Source organism: Chenopodium album, chromosome 10 (assembly GCF_948465745.1).
Source record: "Chenopodium album chromosome 10, dcCheAlbu1.1, whole genome shotgun sequence".
In the NCBI taxonomy this organism is placed as follows: Eukaryota; Viridiplantae; Streptophyta; class Magnoliopsida; order Caryophyllales; family Amaranthaceae; genus Chenopodium; species Chenopodium album.
The window spans coordinates 19,416,833-19,429,751 of record NC_137843.1 but is presented as its reverse complement, the minus strand read 5'-3'; positions in this window follow the sequence as shown (position 1 = coordinate 19,429,751).

Below are 12,919 nucleotides of genomic sequence, written 5' to 3'. Positions count from 1 at the left end.
CTCTTTTTCTCAGAGATGCGTGGGCATCCTATTTAAGCTCTTTTTTTCAGAGACGCGTGGACATATCAAAAAGCTCTTTTTCTCAGAGACGCGTGGGCATGTCATTCAAAGCTCTTTGTTCAGAGACGCGTGGACATTCTTTTCAAGCTCTTTTGCTCAGAGATGCGGGGGCATCCTATTAAAGCTCTTTTGTTCAGAGACGCGTGGACATTTCTTCCAAAAGCTCCATTGTTCAGAGACGAGTGAACATCCCTCTAAGAGCTCCATTGTTCAGAGACGAGTGAACATCCCTCCAAAATCTCCATTGTTCAGAGACGAGTGAACATCCCTCTAAAAGCTCCATTGTTCAGAGATGAGTGAACATTCCTCAAAAAGAAGCTCTTTTGTTCAGAGACGAGTGAACATCAACGGCGACGAAGCACGACCACAACATCAACAACGGCAAGATGGCGTTCCCTAGCTTGAGGAAGATCGTCAAACAAAAATCGGTTACTTCAGAGACGTGTGCTCGACGGTGCAAGATATGCATTTCTTAACTCTTTTATCTATTTAACTAACGCTAGTTTGTAAGTATCGGTGTTACAAGAATGATTTAGGATCGCAGAACGTTCTGAATCATTCTCCGTCCCTATTCGCTACTTTGACTTTTGTTTTTGAAACTTGCGTTTCTCCAAACTTAGTCAAAGTGGGGGCTTTTGTAGACACCCAAATGTGTCTCCCCAAAACCAAACCCATTGATGAATACCTTTCACTTCATTTGATTATTGAACGAAGTGAAAGTGTGAAAATTCTAGTGATTGGTTGTTTTTAATAAAAATACTTCTTACTATTTTTGAAAATATTCCTTTTCATACCCTAGTTATGAAAAATGTCCAATTCAGTTTAGTTTGGTCCATGATAAGGGTCCAATAATAGTTTATTTGGATTGGGCTTGAAAATACCTTTCCAACAATATATTATAAGCCCAATTCCGATGAATAATGAGGAATTAATGGCATAAATACTAAACTGGGCCCAAACCGAATTTTACCTACAACCCAATGATTATGTGGAGGGTCCAAAGGTTTAATCCTATTCCTAAACTAATTAGTATTAATTAGAAGCTTCTATGAGTTTCTAAAAGATCTTAGTTATCCTTTTTGAAAAGACAAAATCAAAGAATTTGAAATTGAATAAAACTTTTCTTTTTTAAGTCCTAATTCTATTCGAATTTAAAGATGTTCAAAGACAGTCAGATATTTTTTTTGTGCCTCATAATAGTTATCCAAATCTTATATGGTTGGATAGATATTGAAATTATCTTTCCAATGATATATTATAACATTAATTCCGAGGTATAACGAAAAAGATATGAATGAAATACTAAACTCTATCCAAAACTGACACCCTTCCACTATTTCGGCCATATCTTTTTATTTACAAGATATTTTAATATGATTCTAATTGAGTTGAAAAGTAGACTTCAAGAGCTTTCCAACAAAATATTATGTGATTTATTTGGACTTTTGGATCAAAAGATATGATAAAAACAAAATCCGCAAAAACATGTCCCAGCGCCAAACGACAGACCTATCGCCTGGCGCTAATATCTGTCGCCTGGCGCTACAACTGTCGTCTGGCTCTAACTCCTATCGTAGGAGGTATTTTGTTCTGAATATGACTTGATTTGATCCCGGACTATTTTTCTATAAATAGGGGTCGTATCTCCCCGTTTTTAATCATTATTCACAACAATCATCTCTCTCTATTCTCTCTCTATTCTTTTTCTAAACCTTCCCTTTTACAAAATTCCACATACATTAGCTCTAGACACACCTAGCCAACTTCGAGGTCACCTTCGCCCTAGACGTGAAATGTTGATAATTTCTGAGGGTTTGGTCCCAAACCTTATTACAATTCTTTGATTAGATTTACTGTTTTAATATTTTTTCTTGAAGTTAATAACGCGTGTATTTTGTTATTAGAAAGAGGTACGAGGCATCGAAGTAAGTAATTTTATTGTTAGTCTTTTGATATAGAAATAATGCTTAGAGTATTTTGTTGATTCCTAGTATCATGTTAGGATGTTTTATTGCTTCCTAGTATCATGTTTAGGGTTAACTAAAATTTCTAATATCATGTATATATTATTATGATGCTTCCTATTTCTTTCCTAATATCATGTTAGTAGCATGTTAGGGTTAAAGCTTTGATCTTTAATGTTTAGTGACATGCTAGGGTTTGTTATTAATCTTTTTAGTATCATGCCTAGGATCTTGCTATTATTATGCTTTATTGAGATTGAATACTATTATGATGATTGTTGTTATTATGTTGCTTGATATTATATTTATTATATTGTTGTTATTGCTTGATCACGCCTTTTATGCATGTTTAAAGGGAATTCGTACTTGTAATCACGCTTAATAAGATAATTAATAATCTTGTTTAGGCTAATATGATTATAATTCAAGTGATCACCAATAATAGGTTTGTTTGTGCATTAATATTCAACCAACATAGATTAAACAGGTTTAGGGTTAATCTATTGATTGCATGTTAGTTAGAAAGCGCACATGAATACGAGAAGAATAAAGTAGAGGCCTATTTTTAGGGCAGGTTCAATCTCTTTTAGATTGGATTTGTACCTTTATCGTCGAATATCCAGTCATGGTTCCAGACCACTATGGAGTTAACAATCTCCTGGATCGTTAAGGGATGTAACCTTCACCCTGTGAACAGTTTACGAGTTCCTAAAACTTGTTGGAGACTCTTTTACTCTAGCTTCCTTCCCTTTGGATGCCACCATGCTTAAGTGTATGATCACAGTGGGGCTCAAGTGTGGGATGCTTGAAATATTCCATACAACCAACATATAGGCATTGGAAGGGAGTTCGACACTTACTCCGGTACCTACGAGGGACACATGACCTTGGTTTATATTATCAACCAAAATAAGATGCTACTCTCATAGGGTACGCAAACGCTGGATACTTATCGAATCCTCAAAATGCCAAGTCACAAAATGGATCACTACTAAAATTCGGCTAAATTGCGACCGTTTTTTTACGACCGTCCGAAAACGGTCGCAAAATTCATATTTTGCGACCGTTTTTTATGCGGTCGCAAAATTCATATTTTGCGACCGTTTTTTATGCGGTCGCAATATTACGACTGCTTTGACAACGGTCGCAAATTTGCGACCGTTTTACGACCGTTTTTAGCCTTTTAGACGGTCGCTAGGATGTTTGAACAATTAAAAATAATTCCAAATTAAAATAAATTGTTTGCGATCGTCAAAGACGATCGTAAATGTCATAATCTGCGACCGTCAAAGAGACGGTCGTAAATGTCAAAATCTAAGACCGTCTCTAACGGTCGTAAATGACATAATCTGCGACCGTCAAAGAGACGGTCGTAAATGTCAAAATCTGCGACCGTCTCTGACGGTCGTAAATGTCATAATCTGCGACCGTCAAAGAGACGGTCGTAAATAATAATAATCTGCGACCGGCAAAGACGGTCGTAAATGTCAAAGAGACGGTCGTAAAAGACCTATTTTTTAATTTAAAAAAACGGTATAAAAGCATACCTTATTCACAAACCCTAACTACTTCACACTCATTCAGCAGCCGCTCATTCTCTCTTTTCTCTTTCTCTTTCCTCTCTCTCTTCTCACAGTTGTTTCTCTCTCCTCCTTCGCTCCTTCTTTCGTTCTCGCCATTCCTCTTCTCCTACTTCATTCCTCTTCTCCTCCTTCGCTCCTTCTTTCCTTCTCGCCATTCCTCTTCTCCTCCTTCGCTCCTTCTTTCCTTCATTCCTTCATTATTAATTGACTTTTATTGCCGGAAATAGATCGAAAATCGTCGTAACATTCAACCGACGCCAACCGTAACCCCCATGACCCCCATCGTCAAGCTTTAGCCCACCACCACTATCTCCACCGTCACAATGTTATGGCTAAGCAAGTTGATGGTTTTTAAGGTCAAATTCGACCATGAAAAGTCTAGATCTAGACTTTTCATTGTCGAATTTGGCCTTATTAAACCAAATTTGAGGTGAAATTCGAAGTCAACTCGAGGTTTAAGGTATGTTATCGTACGTGTTTATACTTGTTTGTCTGAGTTTTTATTCGAATTTTTTTTTATTTTTTGTTCGATTTTCAGTATTCGAATGTTAATTTTTGTTCATTTTGGGATTCATTTTCGTTTTCATTTTTTGGTTAATGTTTGGGTTTGATTTTTGTTATTTTGTTAATTTTACTATGTATGCTTGATTTTCGTTTCGATTTTTGGGTTGATTTTTGTTAATTTTATTTCGAATTTGATTTTTTTGGTTGATTATGGTTAATTACTTTGAATTTTCTCTGTTTTTTTTTATTAATTTGAAATTCCATGTTTTAATTCGAATTCCCATGTTTTATTCATTGGAATTTTGTTTTTTTTTTCGTTTGAATTTTTCTTCGGATTTTTTGGCTTTTTGGGTTTGATTTTATCTTTGTTTTGGGTTGATTTTTGCTAGTACTTCGTGGTGGTTGGGGTTTTCATGGTGGCTGGGGTTTCCGTGGTGGCTGGCTGGGGTTTTCGTGGTGATTGGGTGGTGTTTTAAGGTGTGCAGTGTGGTGGTTTGGGTGGGATCTGGGTTAAGGGTGTGGGTGGGATCTAGGTTAAGGGTAGGATCTGGGTTAAGGGTGTGGGTGGGTGGGTTTAATTTTTTTTTTTTGTTTTTTGTTTTTTTTAAAACTTTTAGCGACGGCTTATGACGGTCGCTAAATTCAATATTTGCGACCGTTTCATAAGGCGGACGCAATTTCTAATATTTGCGACCGTTATTGAAACGGTCGTAAAAAATCTGCGACCGTCAAACGGTCGTAATATTTTTTTTTTGCGACCATGATAATAACGACCGCCATGTTGCGACCGTTGACGGTCGCAATTATGTTTTGCGACCGTTGACGGTCGCAATTATGTTTTGCGACCGTTTTTACTATTTTTTGCGACCGTTTGCGCCGGTCGCAATTTGGCCAATTTTTAGTAGTGGATATGTGTTCACTTATGGCGGCACTGCAATATCATGAAAATCAACAAAGCAGACATTGATCGCGACATCATCGAATCATGCAGAGTTGATAGCTCTCTATGAAGCAGGACGAGAATGTGTATGGCTGAGGTTGATGATCGGTAATATCCAAGAAGAGTGTGGAATGAACGCAATAATAAGAAATCCAACCATCATCTTTAAAGACAACATAACATGCATCTCTCAAGTAACTGAAGGATATATTAAGGGAGATAAAACAAAACATATTGCCCCAAAACTATTCTTCACACATGATCTGCAAAAGAATGATGAAATAGATATCCAGCAAATTATGTCTTGTGACAACCTTGCCAACCTGTTCACCAAATCACTTCCTTCGAAGAAATTTGAGCAATTAGTTCACAAAATCGGAATGCGACATCTTCGTGAACTATGCTGAAAACAGAGGGCCGGAGTATTATATGTACTGCACTCTTTATCCCTTCGATCAGGTTTTTATCCCACTGGGTTTTCCCTGACAAGGTTTTTAACGAGGTAGTATACCAAAACATATAATACAATATCGTTGTACTCTTTTTCCCTGGCTATGGTTTTTATCCCATAGGGTTTTACCTAGCGAAGTTTTTAATGAGGCTACATATACCTTTTCTGTATGAGTATGAGCATTCAAGGGGGAGTGTTAGAAGATAAGGTAAATGCCAAATTACCAATTATTGATATGATTTTACAATGTTCATATAAGTCCAAAGACTTGTGAACTTATATGGCAATATATGAGTATGATTGTACTCTTAGTATAGGACTCTTGGCTATATATATTTAGGATGTCATGCAAGTAAAATTCACAATGCAATACTACTACGCTACAATTTCACCCATCTCATTTTATTCTTTCTCTACTTCTCCTTTCACTGATAAAAAGACTTTCTATTGATAAATATTTAACAATACTCAACTTTTTACAAGTTTTATTTTAATTTTAGTAACTTTTTAAAAGTTAACACAATCGTGTAGGACAAAAATGACCTTCATACAATGGGTCGAGCTCGAGACTTGTCAAAGAGAAGGAAGATATGTGGGGCGCAAGAATCTTCTATCAGATATTCTGCTCCTAAATTAGATTGTTGCCTCATCATTCATCAAGGTAGTAACGATTAATGAGTGTATGAGTCAAACCAATTTCTGAGTTAATAGATCTAAGTTACCGATGAGGTCTTTGGCCTAGTTGCAAACACTAAGGGTTTCGGTATCTGTATAGGTCAAAGGTTCGAATCCCCTTACCCCCATTTGGTTTGTGGTTGTTTGTTGTTTCGGACTTATATTAATGATAAACTCTACATTGTTAGAGTATGATTGGCACATAATGCTGTAACTTTATTCTTTTTTTTGTGAGCATGTCTACATATATAGAGTAACAAATATTTGGGATACATGAATTACGAGTACAAAGGGTTACTCCGTAATTGTGTGGTTAATTCTTAAGTTCATGGGTTAAACTTGAAATTTTTGAGTTTGAATTCTAGCGTAAGCAAATGTTAGTTCTAGCTCAAACTGTATGTCTATACTAGCTAATCCGTAGCAAACATAGACTAGTTTCATTCAACCAAAATGCCACTTGATTTACACTTCCTATTTATTATGGTGATGAATTTGGATTTTCTCCAAAAATTTATTGTGAATCAACTTCCCCTAATCCCCTGCTTTTTAAGTGACTATTTATGCAACACAAGCAGAGTATTCGAGCATTAGGAATAATATAAGTATATAATAAGACATACCTTTTAAGTGTTCAAATCTGAATTAGTCGTAGTCTAATAGGAAAATTATTATTACAAGTACGATATTAAACAATTATATGTATGATTGCTAAATAGATACAACAACAATAACAAAGTCTTAGCCGTATTCCCAAAGAGATGGGTTCGGCTAGAGTAAGAAATAGATAGAAGCAAGTGATACCATTTATTAATTAAAACATAACAATAATACACACTTATATGAGTGATTATGTTGGATGAAGGTGTAAGTGATGCATTCCCAGTAGCAAGAACTTTAGATACCCAAAATTATCAAACACCAAAACACAAGGGGAAAAAAAAAAAAAAAAACCATAAAAGTTCCTAAAATACCCTAGAATGCATCTCTTACATCCCCATAACTCACCAACAATTACGTGATTTTTCCGTTTACTATTTTCCAAAATAAGGGCAGAAAGGTAACAATAAGAGTTTCAACGAGTTTTAATTTATAAAAAATAGTAAAAATAAAATAAAAGTAACAATCGGACCGCTACCCTCAATTCCCCACGATGCAACATTGGCGCTCTCCCAATTCTGCCCCAAAAAAAGGGGCTAGAAACTCGGGAGAGCGCAGTTGCAAAGTCTTTTTGAAGTAGTAGTAGTAGTAAATTTTTTAGGACATTTCTACCATCATTTGTCACTTGTTATATACAATACAACCATCTCCCGCCATCCGCCTTCGCTTTTGCCACCACAGCCGCCTTCCACCACCGGAATGGGAATGCATAAACATTTGCTCTCAACTTCATTGATGATTGTAAGGTAACAAAGTTCATTGATTCTCCTTCTCTACTAAGTAGAACAAAGGAGAAAAAATGAACTTTTGTGTTAATAAAAAAAAACAAGTGTGTTTGTTATTTCCTTCTTTTTTGGGGGTGTGGATATGGGGAGTGTACAAAGGGTGATATATAAGAGAGATTGTAGCTTTTTGGTTCAATGTGCGTGGATTATAATTGGTTAATTATTGATTAATTTATTTATTTTTCAGTCTACTATGCTAAAAGAATTTTTTTCTTGGATACTTGTAGGTACCCACCTAAATTGATAAGTAAAGTGATTTCTTTTAGATTCTAGTACTAGACAGTAGGTCCGGCCTAATTTTGGGTTGGGATCCGGTTTGAATTCCGACTTAGATCTAATTTTGCGCATCCTTAATTTATTGGCAAATATGTAATATGTTCACTTGAAATGAAAACTAACTATGAAGTACAGTGAATAAAGGCTTCATAAATTGGCTGTAATATTGTTATAAAATTAAATTTTATTTATTTATGTATTTTTGAGCAACTACTCCGTATATTTAAATAAATAAATAAATAAATAATAAAAAAACAATTCTAACATTATTAATGAGAAAAAAAAAATGAAACCTACTTGTATATAAATTGGGAGCAACATTAATAACAGTTCATGAATTATGACACCTGCATTATTATTGATTATGCAATTATTACCCCATCATTAGTTCATTACTATGTTTTGTACTTGTACATAATAATGACAATAATGTACTTGTAAGTTATATCAACACTAGGTTTTCATTTACATATTTTTCTATAATACGGTCTTTTTACTAATTACTACTCCCTCCGTCCCTTAATTACATGCCTGTATTCCTTTTTGAGGTGATCAAAATTAAGTGTCTGTTTCTATTTATAGGTTGTACTATTCTACAATATTATTCTTTTTTTGATGATTTGTCATCCTTTTCCTTTTTCTTTTTTGACATCAATTCCCAATATTTTCTCTCTCCTAATTCCCAACCACTTTTTCTTTCTCTCTATCTCTCTCTAACCCCACATGCATATTTATACTCTCAATTACTAGTTTTAAGGAATCTTTAACTTTCTTAATTCCCGTGCGAAATAAGAAATAGGCATGTAATAAAAGGGACGGAGGGAGTATGAGTTTTAAATTTTTAACCATATACATATGAAATTTTCACCATATGTTCATTAGTTTAACGAAAATGTCATCACATGTCCTTTACCGTTAACTCTTATAATCACTGTACCTTCCTCGCCCCCAGCCCAGCCTGCCCCCACTCAGGCGCCTGACCACCCCTGCGCCGGTCACCGCCCCTCCCCCTAACCTCGCACTGGTGTCGTCCCCCCTTCCCCCGTAACCACCTCAAATCCCCCCCTCTAACTCTGTGTGCCTTTGCCATCCCCATAAACGGCCTCTCCCCCCGTTTCCCCTACCCCGACCCACCTCATAAACGACCCCTCCCCAAAATGACCCCCCCTAGCCGAAACCATTGAGAAAACCAAATCCGCTTTCTGGGTGGTTTAAAAAACCTAAACGGGTTTGGTAATCTAGGTGGTATTAGCAGGGATTTAGGGTTTCGAAGACCGGTGAACATGGGAGGCGGTGTTTCGGGGATGTAGGGCCTTTTTGGGGTGGGGGAAATGGGAGGAGTGTGGTGTTAGGGTGGGGGAAATGACCGAGAGGAGGTGTCGGGGGAAAGGAGTGAGAGAGGTAGGGGTTGTCGGCGGGGAAGGGGGAATGGGTGTTTGCTGGCTGAGGGTGGGGGAGCTAGGCACTGGCGGGAGGGGGGTGGGGTGGGGGCAGGGTGGTTGGATTGGTGGTGTATGTTTTTTAAATAGTTTTTTTTTTAATTAATTAACTAATTAATTAAATAATTTAAATAAGAACAAGCATAGGCTGTTAAATAGAATAATTAACCGTAATGACTAATGGAGTTAACGACGTTAGCCATTAAGGGCAGTTGGTGACATTTACGTAAAATTTATGGGTATATGGTGAATTTGAATTTTTTATAGGTATATGATGAATAGTGTTATAACTCAGGGTATTTAGTGAAAAAACCGTTTATAGTTATTGCTCTGATTTGATTTTAATACCATTCAATCACATAGTACATTACTTTGAGCATTATTGATGTTTTTTACATGAAATTAAGCATGGTTATATGAATGTTAGAATTATTTTGCTTTATAATTTCTAAATATCAAGTTTTTAATTATTAATACTTAATACTCCCTCCGTTTTTTTTTAAAACTACACCGGTCATTTTCGTCCTTTTTTTTTCTAAAAAAAGCTACACTTCCTCCCCAAATTATTGCTTGTATTATTAACGTATAAATTGTAAAAGACTTGTAAAAGAGTTCACATCGTATGACGTTACAATTAAAAAAGAACCTATGAACTATGAAGTATGAAGCGGGTGACTAGATTGGATTTACAAGTCAAAAATAGACAACATCAACTTTATTGAGTGGGTGATAGCAAGTAGAACTATTTGTTTTCCCTTTACAAGACGTGCATAGCAGTAATGTTGAAATTCTGTTCTCGGTTCAACCTAATTTACCAAGCATGTTTGTGGGGAATACAAAACAAAAAATTCCACTATCTCGTTTTCCTAGGCTCTTGGAATTTCCACACTAATTTAGGTAAATAAATACACAATTAATCAAAGTTAATGCTAAAGAAAAGCTAAAATGCTTAAAAAAAAAAAAAAAAAAAAAGGTTTTTGTTTAGACGTGGCTAAATTTGTGAGCGTGACAATGGGATTTTTTTTTTTCAACCCAATATCAATCACTTTGCTCAAGACAAAAAGGTAATTAATGACTAACTTTACAGTTTTATTGCCTTATTATTGAGCATTGAGCAAAAATGAATTGTAGGGTTCTAGGGTTATGGTGGGTGCATAGTTCACTATCATGTTGTTTGATTTGAATTTTTTGTTGGTACTTTCTTATCATTTTGTGAAATTTCATACCTTTTTTTGTCTTTGATTGACAATAATCTGTTATCATGATAGAATTTTTTGCTTGATTTTGACTATTGAAATGTCATAGGGTACATATATTGTGTCAAATAGAGAGGGTGGCTAGTGGAAAGTGTGGTGGGAGAGAGATTTTAATAATACTGAAAGATAATAACACATGACTAGTAATGATAATATTTTGAAAATTTTATAAGTAATAAATAATGCTAACTAGCGTGTTAATTTATTAAGGGTGGTATGTATCAAAGCCTAATATCAAATTTTGTCTACATTACTATTAACTTAATTTTGGCTCTTTTGACCAAAAAATAATTCATCAAAATATATATTTATCATTACATTACGGAGTATAAGTTTACTAAAATGTCCTTGCTAAAACTTCTCGTCTTAACTTTCATTAATGACATTTGACCTCTCCCAATTTCCATTATCCTCCCTTCTTGACAAGGTAATAAAAAGAAATTCTACATGGCATATAAATGTTTTTAGGAACATTTTTTTAATATAACAGTATAGATTCTACCTTAGATTGGTGAGTGTTGAGTGGTGTAGAATTGAATCGATAAAATTATATCGTAGGATCATATTGTATGTTTACTTCCACAAAGTTTCAAAATGTTACAAGTAGTAAATAACTAAATACATAATTTATAAGCAATAATAATGCTAATAGTGTTTCTAACATAATACCGACAACCAAAAAAAAAAAATTAAAAAAAAAAAAGAAAACTTAAAATAGTTTTAGTATACACGCCCATATTTCAAATAGTACACTAAAAAAACATAAGACAATAGTACACATCCTATCCTTGTAGGTTAATCACACGAGTACGAGACAATTAATATTAAATTATGAAAAAAAGTAATGTTGTTGTTTATTGTTTCCTTAATACAAAATCCAATGATTATGGAATACTAATTGTCAAATTTGTTCTATTTAAAGAGATAATTAAAGAATGAGAACCACAACAAAATTATGTTATTATATAGTTTTTTTTTTCTTTATATATATATGCCCAAAGATTAGCTCATAAGACTCTTGAATCTATGCTTTGGTTCGTGAAATTAAAATGATTAGATAACATTTTGAAAGAGCTTTAGATTGATATTTCATAAGCTTATTTCGGTTATGAAAATTTATGAGCAATTGACTGGAAATCTATATCTATACTTAGTATTTAAAAACACAAACCACAAATTTTTCATATGACACATGGCATCACAATTCACAAGTCACTCATCACCCTATATGCCACATGACACCTCTCTTAATATGTATATTTAAATCTTAATGCAACTTGCAAATTCAAGTAAGAAAATAAAGTGTTTCATTTTCACCATAATAAAATAATGTTCAATTAATTAGTATACATTACATAAACATATGAATTTTTATAAAAATTGTCTTTTCATATCCTAGACTTTAAATATAATTTAAATTAATATGTCATTTCATATCCTAGACTTTAAATATAATTTAAATTAATATGTCATTTCATATCCCACATTCTTTCATGTATATATATCTAACTAAATTCCTTCATGTTCTCACTATTTTTTCTTTTAAGTTTTAGAAATGAAACAATTACTTTGTATAAAAGCATACCTACTATGAATATGATTAACCCAAGTAACAACCCGTACATTGTACGGGCCAAAAGGCTAGTTAAGTTTAAATTTTTGACACCGTTGCACTCTTTAAGCCATAACATAAATTATAAAAATGATATAGGTGTGAAACCAATTGGATCAAAAAGTAGACTTCAAGTTCTTTCCAACTAACGGTATATTATGAGCTTCATTTCAACTTCACAATCAAAATTAAAGTTATGAATTTTTAGAAAATCAATAATTAATTTTTTTTTATAGAAATAGCTAGAATCTTTAGAATTGGTGCAGGATTAGCAAGACCGGTCTGATCCTTAGAATCCTACCACCAATTCTAGTAGGGAACAATTTTGACTACTGTTCAAATCACACTACTACAAAACCATGGAAAGAAACCCCCTAAAATTGGCCTAAGAAATCACATTAGAGGGGGTCTTAAGCTCAGTGGTGTCTTTGGTTAAGAAACCCCATTTTTGATGGGGTTTGTTTGCTCTACTTAAGAAACCCCTTTTTGGGAGAAGGGGTTTCTTAAATGTGTCTGATTTGATTTATTAAAAACATTAAAGAAACCACCTTTTTCTGAAAAAGGGGTTTCTTATAATAACACTTAAAAGACCGCTATTTTATAAAGGGGTCTCTTTGATTTGTTATTAATTTAAAAAAAAATATAATGTAATATAACTATCAAATACGTACTTCGTATATATGATAGTTATACCACAGTAAATTAAAAAAAAAAAAA